Source organism: Coloeus monedula (genome assembly GCF_965178545.1).
Source record: "Coloeus monedula genome assembly, chromosome: 5".
NCBI classification, from domain to species: domain Eukaryota; kingdom Metazoa; phylum Chordata; class Aves; order Passeriformes; family Corvidae; genus Coloeus; species Coloeus monedula.
Window position 1 is genome coordinate 40,931,837 of NC_138785.1, and position 15,826 is coordinate 40,947,662.

Here is a 15,826-nt window from a genome sequence, read left to right on the forward strand (position 1 = left end):
TTCCTGCTGTTGCAAACCCCTTTTTTTGGTCAAAATTAGAATATACCAATGTATTTTTGTGATATTTAATCACTAGCTGTAGCTGATATATAAGAATGAGCATTGGCAATGTGATCAGATTTACGTTTTTCTCAGATCTGATACGCTTGATAAGTCCACTGGAATAAGGGATAAACTGGAGACACCATTATCTCAGTTTCAATGTATTAAAAAGTCAGCAGAATTTTATCTAATGCATGTCTTTAGTATCTGGTACTATTTAATTTGCTAGTTAAAAGTGAATGTGTCCATAGTGTAGTAATTTGTGTCTACTGCTGGAGTATTAGAATGTATTAGAATGTATTAGAGCTTATTTTTCATTCCATTAGGTTTTTGTTTGTGTATGTTCTGATTTTTTTTTTTCTATGGTCCCAACGCAGAATTTGATAGCTTATTCTGTGACAGTGTCTCTATAAAGACATAAATTCTGCTTGTCCTGCATCTGTGATTCTTAACTCATCTGGAGAGGGGAGGGGGGAGAGACATAGAACTTATTGGGGGTATATTTCTTATTTATAACATGAAAATATTCTTATTAGCTTTTGCAATTCAAAGTTTATTCTATATTAAATTAATATATTTATGTTGTTTTGACTTCTTAACAGGCAATAACTTCAAACTAAAGCTTCATGCTTTCATTGAGAACATAGATTCTACTGCCAGGAAATAACAGTAAGTGCTTACGTGTTATAATTTCTTTTTAATGAAGAAGTTTTCTTTTTAAGTCTTTGATGTTTACTTTAAATATGTCCTGGGAAGCCATTATGACCACCCACTGTATAGCCAGTGCTGAAATATGCGAGTAGGTTCTCTCAGTGGATCAGATGGCTCTTGCTCAGAATATTTTTATTTATCTTTCACATGAAGAAAAACCAAATTGGAATAAAGGCCTCTGTTTCAGCTGGCTGTAGTTCCCAGTGTTTTCATTGAGTGGGCATAATTGTGTTTATGAAACAATTTTTTGGAATTATTAAAATTATTAGAAACTGAAGTGGAAGAGTTACTATACCGTTACAGAGAGTTTTATTATATTTTAATGGATAACAGGAGACCAGAAAAGCAGAAAATTAATATGTTAGATGGAGAATGAGTCAGCGTTCTAAAAGACTGAACCAAGGTACAAAAGTAGTTCATGATAGGCTATTTATAAGTTATTGCTTTGGGTTCTTGCAGCCAGGGTTAAAAATAAGTGGCTGTATGCCATCAACAATAATTTAAAAAAAGACTTCATTGTCTTTCATAAAGACACTGCTCTTCTTAACAGCTTTTAACAGTCTCCATGCAAAACAATGCAATGTGAAATTACTATCCACATTAAGGCTTTATGTCCTTTGTAAATGAATTTTGGGCACACACCTGTTGTAAGATTGAATATAAAAATAAATTTATATCAGTTGCTGTGTTTATTACCAAGGGATTGATTTAGGAAGGTTATATCTTTTATTAGCTTCCAGTTTGCCTTCAGTTTGCATTAGAGATTGAATAAGGATTGTTGGAGGCAGACAGGCAGTCTTGCACTCAGCGGCAGAGTGTGATGCTACTAGAGGGCTTTTATGACCTCAGGACATCATAGCTTGGGGCAATGTCTGATCAAGATCAGAAGAGTAAGCCCTGTAGTATTTGGAGGGGTCTGTAACAATCAGTGTCGCTACAAAGCTGCATTAAGAATAGTTTTGGTTGGTTGTTTTTGAACACAGTATTAAGTCCCTACCTCTTTTTCCTAAATTCATCTCTGCCTGTGAGTTATCAAAAACAATTATACTAATCTTCCACCTCTACAAGCTGTGGTACAATGAGCTGAGATCTAATTAAATCTTTTAAGACATATACTGAGTATTCTTAAATCAACTTATCTCCAGTGATTTTGGTGTATATACTAGTTGACACAGATTTTGAATCATTTTTTCACTATTAAGTAAAGGCAGAGAGTTGGTGATCTTGAAGAGAGAATCAATCAGCTTTAATTTGCAATATGAAGCTGTTAGGCTGGGTATGATGATGCATTTTTAGGAAACGCTTTATAACCTTTCCTTGGTCAATTTCTTTTTATAGGGCTTGTTTTTCAAAGCTTTTTATTTACTGCTAGTGGTCTGTTGCACTTGAAAGCAGCAGAGTACTTTTGAAGGATTCTGTATAAATATTTACATAAATGCAAACTGCATCACTCCTGATCATCATAAAATTGTTTAAACTTCTGATGACAGTCTGGTCTCTGTGGGGAAAAATGGATGCTCTGCATCAAATGATGCTATTTTTTGAAATATGCTGAGGGTGCTCAGGTTTGGGGTTTTTGGTTTTATGTTTTTTGGTGGGGTTTTTTTTGTTTTTTATTTAGTTTCCGCAGTTGAAATGAGACTGCGGCTGGAGGAACAGCTGAGTGTCTTCCAAAGAAAATTTGGGATTTGATTTTTTAGAGAAGTTAGTAGGAAGAATTGGGCTTTCATTTTGAAGCTTTGTGGTAAACTGTTTTGTTTTGTTGTTTGGGTTTTCTTACTTGATATCTACTTTTATTTTCAACTGGTCAATCTGTTTGTCCCCACATGCTGTGATAATATTGAGCCAACGCATATCATTTGCTTCTCAACTAAGCAGTGAAGAAATGTCAAAGGTAGTGTCAGCTAGAAGTAGAGATGATATTTTGTTCCATTAGAGGGGCAAATGAATTTTAAAGGTTCACAGTAGTTGCTTAAGAGACAGTATTTAATCTTGCAAAGAAAGATCTATTTTCTGCTTAATCACTTGCCTTCTATTAATTGGATAAAAAGGGAGGATTCCGTTGCTATTCTGAATATAGTACTGAAATGTTTGTTTTACTACTAGTAAAGAATTAATTTAAAAAAATCCTGTGATGCATTAATATTTTTGGTGGCTTTTCAGAAATATATGCTAGTATTCAACACATAGTCCAAAATAATAAATAGTGAAGCTATTCTGTCCACTTCTTTCACCAATTCTGATTATATCTAGAGGCCCATGTGTACTTTATCCTGAAAGCTCAGCTATTCTAATACATGTTGTTTAAAAAGCCCTTTTGAGAATTGCTCCACTGGTTAGGGGTACCTTTTTTTAATCTTTCCTCTGTTCAGCTGTATTTCTTGCCTTTGTAGAAATACCCTATGGCTTGAAGGAGATAAAGAACAGCAGGGAGCCCGTTATCTGGACCTCTCTATAGATGACTGTTCTTGTGCACACTCATTGTTTCACTGGAGAAGGCTTATTACGAGATGGAATATTGCATTTTCAGTATATTACACAAGGCTGTAAATAGGGTTAGTAGCCCTATATTTAAAAATTAAGGGAAAGCAATAAACTATATTGTAACCAAAGTCTCTAAAAATCAATGGGTTTAGATGCCTTCTTGGAAGTTTGATCAGTAAAAGACCAAAAAAAAAAAAAAAAAAAGAGATTTAATGAGAAGAATAATGTATTCCCTGGAAAGGAAAACATTAAAGTTCAGAATTTGGATAAAAACATAATTGAAAAGGGTACAATTTATCATTACTACAATATGTTAGTAAAATTATTTAAATAAGCTTTTTTAGTTCATCTTGCGTCTTCTGTTTTGAAGTTATGTCCATTATGATAATTCTAATAGCATGTATTGCTTCATTTTTGCTTCATTTTTGCTTCATTTTTGCTTCTTTTTTGCTTCCTTTTTTGCTTCCTTTTTTGCTTCCTTTTTTGCTTCCTTTTTTGCTTCCTTTTTTGCTTCCTTTTTTGCTTCCTTTTTTGCTTCCTTTTTTGCTTCCTTTTTTGCTTCCTTTTTTGCTTCCTTTTTTGCTTCCTTTTTTGCTTCCTTTTTTGCTTCCTTTTTTGCTTCCTTTTTTGCTTCCTGCTTCTTTTTTTCCTCCTCTTCCCCCTTCTTAGTATCTATCCACTTGTCAGTTCTGTTTGTGAAGGTTTGGTTTTTTTCTTTGGTTTGCTCATTCTGAGTCAGAGGGTGGGGAAATAACTTCTGTGGGATTTTTTTGCTTTGGTTTTTTTTAAAGTACTGATTTGGTTACCAATAAGAAATTACAAATATTATTTCAAGCATGAAGAGCTGTTAATACGAAAGCCATGATGTTGACAAGAATGTGCTTCTTTACATCTGTAAAACATTAGGAAGCTAAATAATCCATTAGATGTTTTCAGATTGCTTTTTTCCTCTGTCTTCCAGAGTAATCCATGTATTGTGCTTGTACAGTTCAAAAGCCTGTTGACACAGGTAGACCCAGAGTGCAGAAACCTGAGTCCTTAATTAGAATGCTGCTATATTTAAATAAAAACTTCCTAAATTACAGTAAATTAAGTAATCTTTGAGACCAATATTTGTTTTACTTTCAGATATAAAGTAATTGGTATACTCTAATTCATATAGATGAGACTTTTGTAAAGCAGTAACTGACAAAGAGTCTCATGCTACTCAACCAGATGAGCTTTGAGATAAGTGTACGATGTTTGTGGACTTGGTGAGTTTAGCCTTTTTTGCATAAAGAAGCATTGTTAGCACATAATCAAAATGATGACTGTCTGGGAAACGTGTTTGCAAGGGTTACTTTCACAAATGAATCATAAGTAAAAGCTCTTCAGCTAGCACAGAACACATTAAGCTGGAAGAACAAACAAAAAGCTTGTTGGTAGATCAAAGAAAATGCAAGCATAAAAGATACTCTTAGAAGATCAGTTGGTCTAAATATAAGAATTGTAGTAATATCTTTCTGTCTTATTCTCCTCTGGTTTATCACTTTCATGTATAACTTGATTATTTTAGCTGCTGGCATTGTTTCCTTCAAAAAGCTGCTCATTTGCTGCAACTTTAATGGGATAGAGTAAAGCGTTAGCAGTCTTAGGAGAATTGAGTTCATGTTCTAATGGGAATAAAATTTTTAGCCAATTCTCTTGTACTTTGTTCAGCTAACTCTAGAAAAGTAAATCAAACATTGAGGACTGCATCTGGCATGTATAAAACACACTTGTGTGTACCTATCTATCTATCGAGAGATAAATATGGCATATGATAGCTGTTGAAAGTGAGATAATATCTTCCTGTCTACTGACAGTGTATTTTCACAGATCATTCACAACATGAATTCTTGTATGATTGCTAAGTTAAAATATTTCAGGTGTAGGTGCTCCTAGATTACATAGTGATCATCTATGGCCTGAAGACTCGATCAGATTTGTTTACCATTTTTTCTCTTTGACTTTTTTATTTTTTGCTTTAGAACTGAACTTCTTTCAAGTAGGCAGGGAGTGAATGAGATGAATTGACCTGGTGGCTTGTTCTTCTTTTTCACTTTTCATTTGACTGGAAGTAGGTCCACTCCACAAGCAAAATAGTCCACCATGTAAGCACTTCTGTATTTTTTGATATTCTACTGATAGACATGTTTATAGTGATGTGATTGTTTTCTGCATGTGACTTGGGCTGGGTTCCAGCCCCTTAATTAGGGACAAATGCCCTGTGTAGGAAGACTATTTACCCTGTAACTAAACAAATAAGCTTTGGTTATTGGAGCTGCCCTTCTGGTCACATAAGAGATGAAAATTCAGGATTGGAGTTTAAATGTGCCTCTGAGGGTCTCTGTGTCTAGGTCTTGGCTAAAGCTGAGCAGTCAGTCACTCTACTAACTAATTAAGGAAAATGTTATGTTCTGTCACAGGGAAATCTGTGTCAAATAGACCGAAGTGAAATATAATAATTTGGCTTTTTATCTTCAAATAAGATGGAATTAAGCTACTAAAGAGCTTATATATAGCAATAAAAGAAATCTTGATCAGTGACTTAGGATTGTATTAGAGATATAGCAGGAAGAAAATGAGCTGGTCACTAAATAAAGTATGTAAATAACAATGAAGTCATATTTTGAATGTTCTTACTCATAACTTTATACATAAAAGCAATTTGCTAGTACAAATGAACTCATTCTGGTTTTGCGTAAAATGTCTTCCCCTTTTCACAGAAAGGAAGACTACAATATCTAAATCATTGGAAATTTTCAAAGACATTTTTTTGGGAAGGGCTGTGTGTTATACCATCGAAGTCACTGCTGGCTGCAAAATTGGATGGGACACAAATGTGTTGCATTCATAATATTAGCTATTAAGTTTGAAATTAATATCAGTTTCTGCTTCCATTACCATGTGCTGATTAGCATAAAAGAAACTTTGCCCTAAGAGCTGTAAGGTAATTAACACGACATTCAAACCCAAAAAACATTTCCAAACCAGAAAAGGCTCTAAATGAAAATGACTGTTGGGAAAGCATTGAGGCAAGAATGATATATATTTTCTGATATGTACTTCCCAGGCATCTACTTTAGGCCAAATTGCAGGGAGAGGGAGAAGATAATTTGCTGGGCAAGACAGACCTCTGATTCACTGCACATAACTATTACCACAGGAAAAAAAATTAAAAAACATTATTTCAGATTGCTGTAGTGAAAATGCATATAAAATACTGCAAGCCCATTGTTATAGAGTGACAATTTTGGGAATCATGCTACAGTGTGTTAGTTGTTATTTCTAATCCTCAGCCATTAGCCAAAATATTGAGTTAGATTATGAGATTTTGATCTCTCCAAGTCATCTGACAGTGCTTTCCCTAAAGCATCCCAATAGTTGTATGGAAAACAGCCTACAATTTTTCAACCTTTTTCAGAGTGGGGAATATTTTTGTGACCTTAATGGTGAAGTGCACTTTACCTTTTAGCATGCATCAAATGGATGGAGAAATGTATGAAGTCAGGGGATCAGAAAAGATAGTTGGCCTGATGTTGTGTAGTACAAAGCATGAGATGCAAAGTACAAAGCAGCGTCATTGCCTGCACTTGGTCTGCACTGAGGTCCTTAACTTCACTAGGAAGCACAAGCAGTCACCAGCTACTGATTGATTGATTGATTGCTTGCTTGGTTTGAAAAACTAGCCCAATAGCTAGACTTTTTAGAAACTATTTGTAACTATCTCCGGTGTTAGTAACAGGAGGCACTGCTTATGAAGCCTTCAGGTGTGGGGGACTTCTGGTTCACAGTATGTAGTTTTAAAGGTACCCTCGGCAAATATCCCACATGCAGTTCCAATGATTAGCATTAAATATAGCATTTTTCGAAATAAATCAGTATAATGCTGCATCAGCATTTCAAAGTGTCCTCATGATTACTAATGCCACAGAGGGGAGAATAAAGTTTGGAGAAGGTAATTAGAATGACCTTGCATTACCAAGCTGGTGAATGGCATTGGATTTTGTCCACAAGTAATGGAGCTTTTCGTAAGATGCTGCTTATCAACAGCTTGTGCATGCAGATATCAATGAAAGTTAATGTGAATACCTACATGTGAATGTAAAATACAAACCAAGTACACCTTACATTTTCCAAAAGTATTACAATTTTACCTGAGCTAATTTAAGAATTTTTTTCTTATTAACTTAGTTTTTCGCAAACTAAAAATCATTTCTAGAACATTCCTTAATTACCGAGCTGTTTTTATATTGACAGTGGTTTGCATCAGGCAGTGTGCCTTCTCTAACAGTTAATGCCATGTTTGGGGCTACACTGCAGCAGTATGTGTTTAGTTTAATACTGGTTTATAATTTACCTGAAAATTTTTTCAGAGGCTACACTAGATACTAGATTGTCTTTAAAATACTTTCTTTATTAGTACACATAACCTCCAAATGCTTGTTTATTTCTTTGCAATTTGGTTTTAGAGCAAAGAGTTTTGTCCTAAGACAAATACTGGAAAAGTAGAAGAGAGAATGCTGACAGTCTTCTAAAACAGATGCAGAGGAACAGCAGTTTTCACTGAGCATCAAATTGTGTTTTCTTTTTCCAGTATTTCTGCCACTGACCCTTACTGTAATTATGGCAAACAAGGCTGAACTCACTGTAAGATGGTCTACTTAGAATAAGCTGACTTGTCTTTTAGCAGCCTTGGAACACACATCTTTAACTTTTGCAGCTACATAATTACTGCATCAACTGTGGAAGTGAGAGATCAGCAGTGCAATGCCTATTGTATGCTTTTATGGTCCAGTTTATATTCACAAGGTTTCCATATTTTGTATGTTAACTAAGCTCTTTCTGAGGCGATAGAGATCCGTGTATACCAAATAACTTAAAAATACTATACCAGTGGAAAAACTAACAAACTTCCAAAGCAAAACAGCAGGAGTTATCAAAAACTATAAAAGTTTATCAAAAAATATATAAAGCTATCTCAGCTTCAGGGAGGGAAAATCTAATTGTCAAGTAGAGGGGAAAAGGTCTCAGGAGACAAATATGTTGCTAAAGGTAGGATTTTCACCCCAGTATATGGAATTCTATGGTGTATTAATGTGAAAAGCTGATAACTGAGTCACTGTTAACTGTTTCCCTGCTTATCAAATCATTAAACTTGAAAGGATCCTTTACAAAGGATTTCTTTGCTGTCTGATGATGACAATCTGCATTACACTGATGTAATGTCCAAGTTTAACCAAGCTCCACTGATGCAATTAAAAACCAAAAATATACTTTAGGTCCTTTGTATAACAAGCTAAGCTAAAGAAGAAGCCTACTGAAGTATGAAGTCCCTGTCACAGAGTGATTTTATCCTGTGCTCATATAGTTTTCAGGGAAGGGCAAAGATTTAAAAACTAGATTTTCTTAAGCAAATATTGAGAAAATGTCTCATTTTGACAGTCTTCTGATTTTATGCTGAATGAAATGTTAACTTGAAATGTATCATTCAGTTTAAATGATTTAAAGGCTTACTGGAAAAAAAAATCCCAAACAAACATACCCCTCATACTGTAGAACTAAATGAGTCACTTTCAGATAAAGTGAAAAGTAAGATGTGGGTATTTGGTATTTGAGCTCTTACAAGCTCCATTACACATCCACTGGAGTTATCTTTGTTTCATCTATCTTACGTCAATGGGTGTGCTGAACAGGAAAATTTATCAGTTGTACATCTCTAATCTAAAACTTACTTATAAGGAGGGTGATGTTTACAATACAGAAAATTAAGGCCTTTTTTCAAAGTTGTCAAGAAAATATTGTGAATGTGTTTTTGACACTTTAAGTGGGCATGTCTAGGCTTTCAAGTGATGTATAGAGTATTCTGTTTCTTGGTCCTTATGGTAAACAAGGTGGCATTATGGTTTGGCAGGGCAGTGCCTTTATACAGATCAAGATCATCTCAAGATGATAATAGTAGCATCTGAAGGGGAGCCACTCCTGTTAGCAGCTATCATCTCTTAACAGTGAATTGTCATCATTCTCATATTTATTCTTTAATGTGGTGTAGTCCAGTACTAGTTATAACACCAGCTTACATGATCAGGGAGGCTCAACCAGCAAAATTGTGCTTAAATGGCTTCAACTGTGACTGGAACCCCAGCTGAAATGTTCCTGATGTTCCTGGGTCTGTCTCCCTGCTTCCAGATTTGTTGTACTGTGCACTACAAAACCACTAGATTCAGATTATATAAAGTCTGGTGGATTAATTCTGAGATTTGTGATGAAAGAAATGTCAGCATTTAAATATGCTTGATTTAATTAGTTAGGTTTCTGTAGAAGACATGCACAAAGGGGATAATTCCCCAAAACAATAAATTTGTTTTTTCTTCCATGTATATAGACTTCTAGTTTACTCAAAACTGATAAACTACAAAAGTTATTAGTTTCTATTATTTATATGTAGCTTTTCCTTAAAGTCAAGTTGGAAGCAAAATAATGACTGAAACTTGAATTGAGTTTCTTTAAAATAATTTCAAATATCCAGGCTGCCTGGGATTCTAGTACTCAAGGAAACTATAATAGGATACATGGGTATTATTCAGTGGGAGGCAAGTTGCAAAATCAGATAGTGTAACAAAAGAGAAAAATGTTTTAACCTTTTATACTGTAAGGCAAGTATTGCAAAGATTATTAGTAGAGATGCATAACATAAATTTCTTCCAGATGTTTTGTACTTCAAATATTTTTTAAAAATTATGTTTTGTTCTAGATTGAATCTGTTTGAATTAGAGCCGTCCCTCTAAAATCAGGAAAACACTTTTCTTGATATTTGAGTTTGAAAAGTCATCTGTATTCTGTGCTTGTGCACTCCCATGTTCATGTTTATTACACAAGATTAAATAAGTGCATCCTTTCATAATATTGTTTGACACATTCAAGGATTTTCAACAATCATTTCACTCCACTATACTTTGAAGCATGTCTTGAAATGTAGTGTATTCAAACAGGCATGAGAAGAAATGTTTTCCAGAACAATTCAAAACTACATTTAGATGAGAAAACTAAGTGGTATGATGTAGTGCGGTGTTACTTCTCTTGGGAGTAGAGTTCTTTTATATCAGTTGAAGCATTCTGGGAATCTAAGGTTAACTATATACAGCAGTAGAAATGATTCAAGGAGCAATGAGGCACATGTTCATAAATAATTGCTGTCACAGTTGTAAATTATTTCACAAAAATTCCCCAAGGAGTTGTATTGCTCTTCATAGTTCTACTGTTGAAATGATCCTTTCTATGGAAAGATTTATAAGCATAGATAAATTAGACTTCTCCTTTTTACTTCTGGCTTGTTTCAGATACAAGATTTCAACTTTTTTGTGTTGTCTCAAAAGATTCCAAGCTTGCATGACAAAAAAAAATGTATTAGAATTTATTATTTTCTGTAGTATCTTAGTTTTCTCTTTCTTGCATTCATTCTCTCTTCTTTTTTATGTGCAGTAAAATGTGGAAAAATGTGATCTATAGGTGGATGAGGAGGGGAAGTGCTAATTCTAGGATTCTGAAACTTCTCTCTGAAGGCTGTAAGGGATACAGAAGGAACTGGCAAAAAACCCTCCCCGTGGACTGAAAAAGCATTATGTCAGAGCAATATCACAGAAGAACCTATGTAAAGAAGCTATGTATAGAATCATAGCTCTTCTAGCAGAGACTGGCTTTCTCTTCCAATGAATCAATTATCTTCTCTGGCCACAGCTGTCTCATGGCTAGAGGTGGCTATGGCAGTGTTGCAACCTGGTCAGTTGGAAAAGTAAAAACAGTGATAGAGTTTTATTCGGTCTCTCTCACTCTGTAGCAGCGTTACCTCTGATCTTCCATCCATCACAGTTGGGAAGTCACTGAAGTCTTTGGTTGCTCCAGTTCACTTTTTTAGTCCCCCCTGAGGGGACTTCAGACTATACTACTACAGATTGCTACTTGGGGTATGTTGCTCCAAGACTTATGGTGGATATTTTAACCCAACCCAGAGGTTTCCTCTTCCATTTAAATCTTTCAGCTATGCAGCAGCCCTGTTGCTTGAGAACCTCTGGGGTTTACAGAAGGGTAGTCTTCTCTGTTACAGCAATTGCACGGAAAAAACACAGGATATGAAAAAATTCAGTATTTCATATCCTGTCATTAAGATTTTCAGAGGTTCCCTCCTCTGACACCAAAGCAGACATAGAAATCAATTATTACACAAGCTAGAATAGTTTTTGGAAATATATACAAAGCTTGCAGAGCTGTATTATATCTTAGAATTTGTGGTGCTTTGGAAGCCAAGGTAAATTTGGGAATTCCCTTCATTGAAAGGCTCTCCTTATGTGATTCACTGAATACATGGTACAGATTTTCAGATTAATTTCTTAAAATTTAATTGGATTTTAAAACTGATTCCACTAAATTTGGCTAAAATATGTTTTGTGTTAAGCTTGTTAAAGCAAGAACAGGCAAGTAGGACCATGGAGATGTTACTAAATTTCAAGTATTCAAAGTGAGAATAATCAACATGTAAATTATTGAGCTGTCATGTTAAATGAAGCTGAATATTTTTAAGTGATTCACATGCAGATCGTTAAAAAAGACTCTGCATTATCAAATATTAGAAGCTCAAGTTAGGGCTCATTACTTTTCAAAATTAAGGGAACAATAAGACCTAATTTTTGGAACTTAGCTGTGCAGGAAGTGTGTGAGGCTGATTCTCTTTTTCTGACAATAGAATAAGTTCTGTAGTAACATCTGTTAAAGAGCAGTTTCATGCTTTTTATATATTCAATTGTCCATCATTTCATTAGTCATTAATCTACATGGATATAGTTCTTAATTTTACTGCAATATGTAAAAGCATAAATTTTTGCAAAATAAAACTTGTAAGTACCTCATTGATTGTTCTTTTTGATGAGGAACTAAATAGTTAATAATGCTGACAAGTCTTTAAGTATGCAGATAAAATAGGCTCCCTACAGAGCTGAATGCAGTTCTTTCCATCTTAGAGCTATTGTGCCAGACATTCTGAAGAGCAGCTTTTATATTTAAGGATTTTGTCAATGTGAAGACTGAATCTTAAAATAAAGAATTTGAGTGAAGTGACACAAGCACAGAAAATATTTTAATACAGGAGGGTTGCTGGTGATGTATACTTATTCATACAAGTTGCTTCAGACTTCTGCTACTAAGAGAACAGGGGTGACTTTATTGCTGTAACAGTATAAAACTCTTTTCTGTACCACATATCATCAATGGGGGGCAGGGGGAGACAAGGAGAAGTCTTAATCAAATTGAAAAAGATAAGTTTAATTGAATTCATCTGAGGTTATGCTAAACAGAGGTCTGCCTCAAGCTCTGTGGTAATGAGCATTTCCACTTAATGTGGAGTTGATCTAGACATGCAACATTATTCCTTAAAACTGTCATTCCTGTAACTGCTGGGCTTGGTGTTTGCAGTATTTCAAATGCAGTTGTGTGAAGGCTTTTTCTTTTTTTATTTTTTTCTTCTCCCCAATTCTTCACTTTCCCTTGTCAAATATAATAAATATTGATTCACCTTAAGTATATAATAGTAATCTGGTTTTAGACACTTGGATCTGTATGTACCACTATGGATGCAGACACATGATCAAACCATAATAGTCTAATGAGCTGCAGCATTTAACCTGCTGTAGTAGATTTTGTGGATGTGCCTGAGAGAGGCTTCTGTTGGATAGAAAAGTGAATTTCAGAATACATTTGGTCAGAAATGTCTGACAAGTTTGAACTAGCACAGTTCTTGTTATGCTGTGAAACTAATAGTGTTTGATTAAGTTTTTGTACTTTGCTGTCAGTCTTGCTTTGGGCAAATCACTTCCACTCTGTGTTTGTTTGCCTCTATAAAACACCACTATCTACCTCCTTTGAACTGTTAGTAAGTTTGAGTCAATACAAGGCTCTCTCTGAAGCTTAAACCTCTCCCAGAGCTCTTCATTACAAAACTGCCCTTTCCCTACTTTGTTATATGCAACCTGCCCTTTTAGGGAGATTGGGGATATTCCCAAGAGTGTTGCTTGTCAAAAGTACTGCAAGGCAATACCTGAATTCAACCTGCAGTTCTCAAAATGCAAGGGAGGGTTCTTTTAAATATGCTGGCCATAGCAAGCAGGGACTTGGCCTCAGGGGGAATTACTATTCTGGGAACTTGCATGGTGTTAGTATCACAAGGGATACTAGTAACTGTTCACAAAGTAAATGTGATTTTTGGGGACTGTTTCAGCCACCAGAACAGAGTACTAGTATCAAATAACAAGAGCAAATTAAATGGCAGCCTATAAGTATGGGGGGCGGGGAAAATGGTCAGATTCCAAATTGGGATCATGTCCAAAAATTTTTTTCCTGTGGAAAATCTATTGTATTAGGAAACTGCTTTTACTTTATGGTTGCTTTGTGCCAGGGTTCCCCCACCATGTGTGTGCACAAAAGTATGTGCAAAAAGGTGCCTATTCTAACTTTAATGTTTAAGTACTCTATTTGGAGTAATGTAATCCTGCTTTGCTGCAAAACTTAAGTCCCAAAAAAATTGAAACATAATTTTACACCCAGAAAAGACCAAACTTAGTTTCTCATTGTGGTATTACTCATTATTCCCTTAATCCATGGTTCTCAGGTGAATTATACTTCATTTTAAGAATAGGAACATAGACTGAACTAGGGCCTTGGGATGTCTGGGACTTGGCTTAGTCTATTTTGGTACTGATTTAAAGCCCATGTATGGTACCTGAAATATAATCAAATTACTCATGAGATCTCTGCTCCTACCATTTGAGAGCATTTGTACTTTTGAAATGAAGTGCTATAAAGCGTAGGCATTTCTTTCTGGTATATGCAAGATAAGCTTATTCACAACTTTATTTTAAAACAGAATTTTAAAAAAGAATTCTCAGGGCTAGCTGTAGAGTCTGTGACATTGAAAAAGGAAGGGGTAGTTTCCTTTTTGATAAAGCACACCAGGAGTTAGTGTAAGGAAAAGCAACTTTTTTGTGAGGTGTGATAAATGTTCATTTGTTTACCGCTTGTAAATTAGGTATATTGCAGTAACACAGGGAAACCAAGCAGTAAAACAATTGTATATACTCTTTACCTGTGAAATTACCTGTAACATGCTTTCTGTTAGCACAAATTAACAGCCACAAGAAGTAAGTTATTGTTCCTATTTAAGCCTTGGCTTTCTGTGCAATTTGGTCTTGGTGGATGGCAGGCAGAAAAAAATGGCTCACCTGAGCAAGTCACAGCTCAGCCCTGTGCTCCAGCTGGGTGGGATAAGCTGTTCCAAGGCCACAGTTCAACAGCAGACTGGATCTGGCTTTAGGGCTCCTGCTTCTAATCAAGAATGTTGCAGCTACATGATGATAAGCAACGATCTGGTACAAACATATTCTGCTAACTCAACAGTTTTCTGGGAATTTTGACAAGTCAACATTATCGTCAGGCTTTATGCCAGATTGACTATTATCTGTTCAACTATAGCTGTCATGTAACCACTGTAGAGCATAAAGCTATCACAGAGGCTATATTGTCTGCACCATCTAATTTGAGGGGAAAATGCAGTTGTGTTCTCATGTCTAATACAAATCAAATCTGTATTGTAATGCACAGCTCCAGTATTAATGGTTATGGAACTATAACTTGAGAACACACTTTTTTGACTGTTGTCTCCCAGCTGGATGTAGGCAGGATGAACATATATCTTTTTTGCAAAAGACTTTCAGCACTTCAGATGCTTGCATGCATAAGTACATGGTATAAAAGCATGGGGATAACATAACACTCTGGAAATTTGAGTGGGACAGAGTGAGTGGTGTCTTGGGTTCATTGTAATTCATTGCCTTTTATCCTGTGCTCTTTCTGTATTCGTCACACCAGTCCACTTTATATACATTTCATATGTGCATAGTGACAAAAAGGATGGGTAAACATAAGAATGAAAATATGGTCATTTATTTCAGTAGAGTTTAGAAATTAATACTCTGAAACTGTTGCGTTCCCTCTGTTACTAATGAACTATTAGGAAAAGGCAACTTTTATGTTGCAACAGATAATTTTTTTATATCAATGTACCATAACAATACTTGGACAATACCGTGAAAATCAGTAAATAGAAAAAGCTTACCTTTGGCTGTGATTTACTATGCTTGAGCTAAAGGACAGTATGCTTTCCCTTCTGTTTACACTCAATTTGTTTCTGCTTGTGTTGCAGACAACATGATAGCTGTAATGCAGTGTTGTGTTTTCTGTCTGAAGTGATACATATCTGTATAACATGTCAGGCTGAGAAATCTTTAAAATATCAAATTGAGTCAGATATTAACTGCCTAGTTTTTCCAAGGTAGTGATGAAATTTACAGTGCGATTTAAGTTACTGAATGGTGAAGACTTTTGCTTCATAATTTGTATACAGAGAAGGTACTAGTGATGACTGACTAAATGCGGTAAAGAGGATTTGTCAAAGCAAATATTATGTATGGTAAGCCCATGAGCATAGTATTCTGTAGAAATGGTCTATGAAAAGTGCTATTAA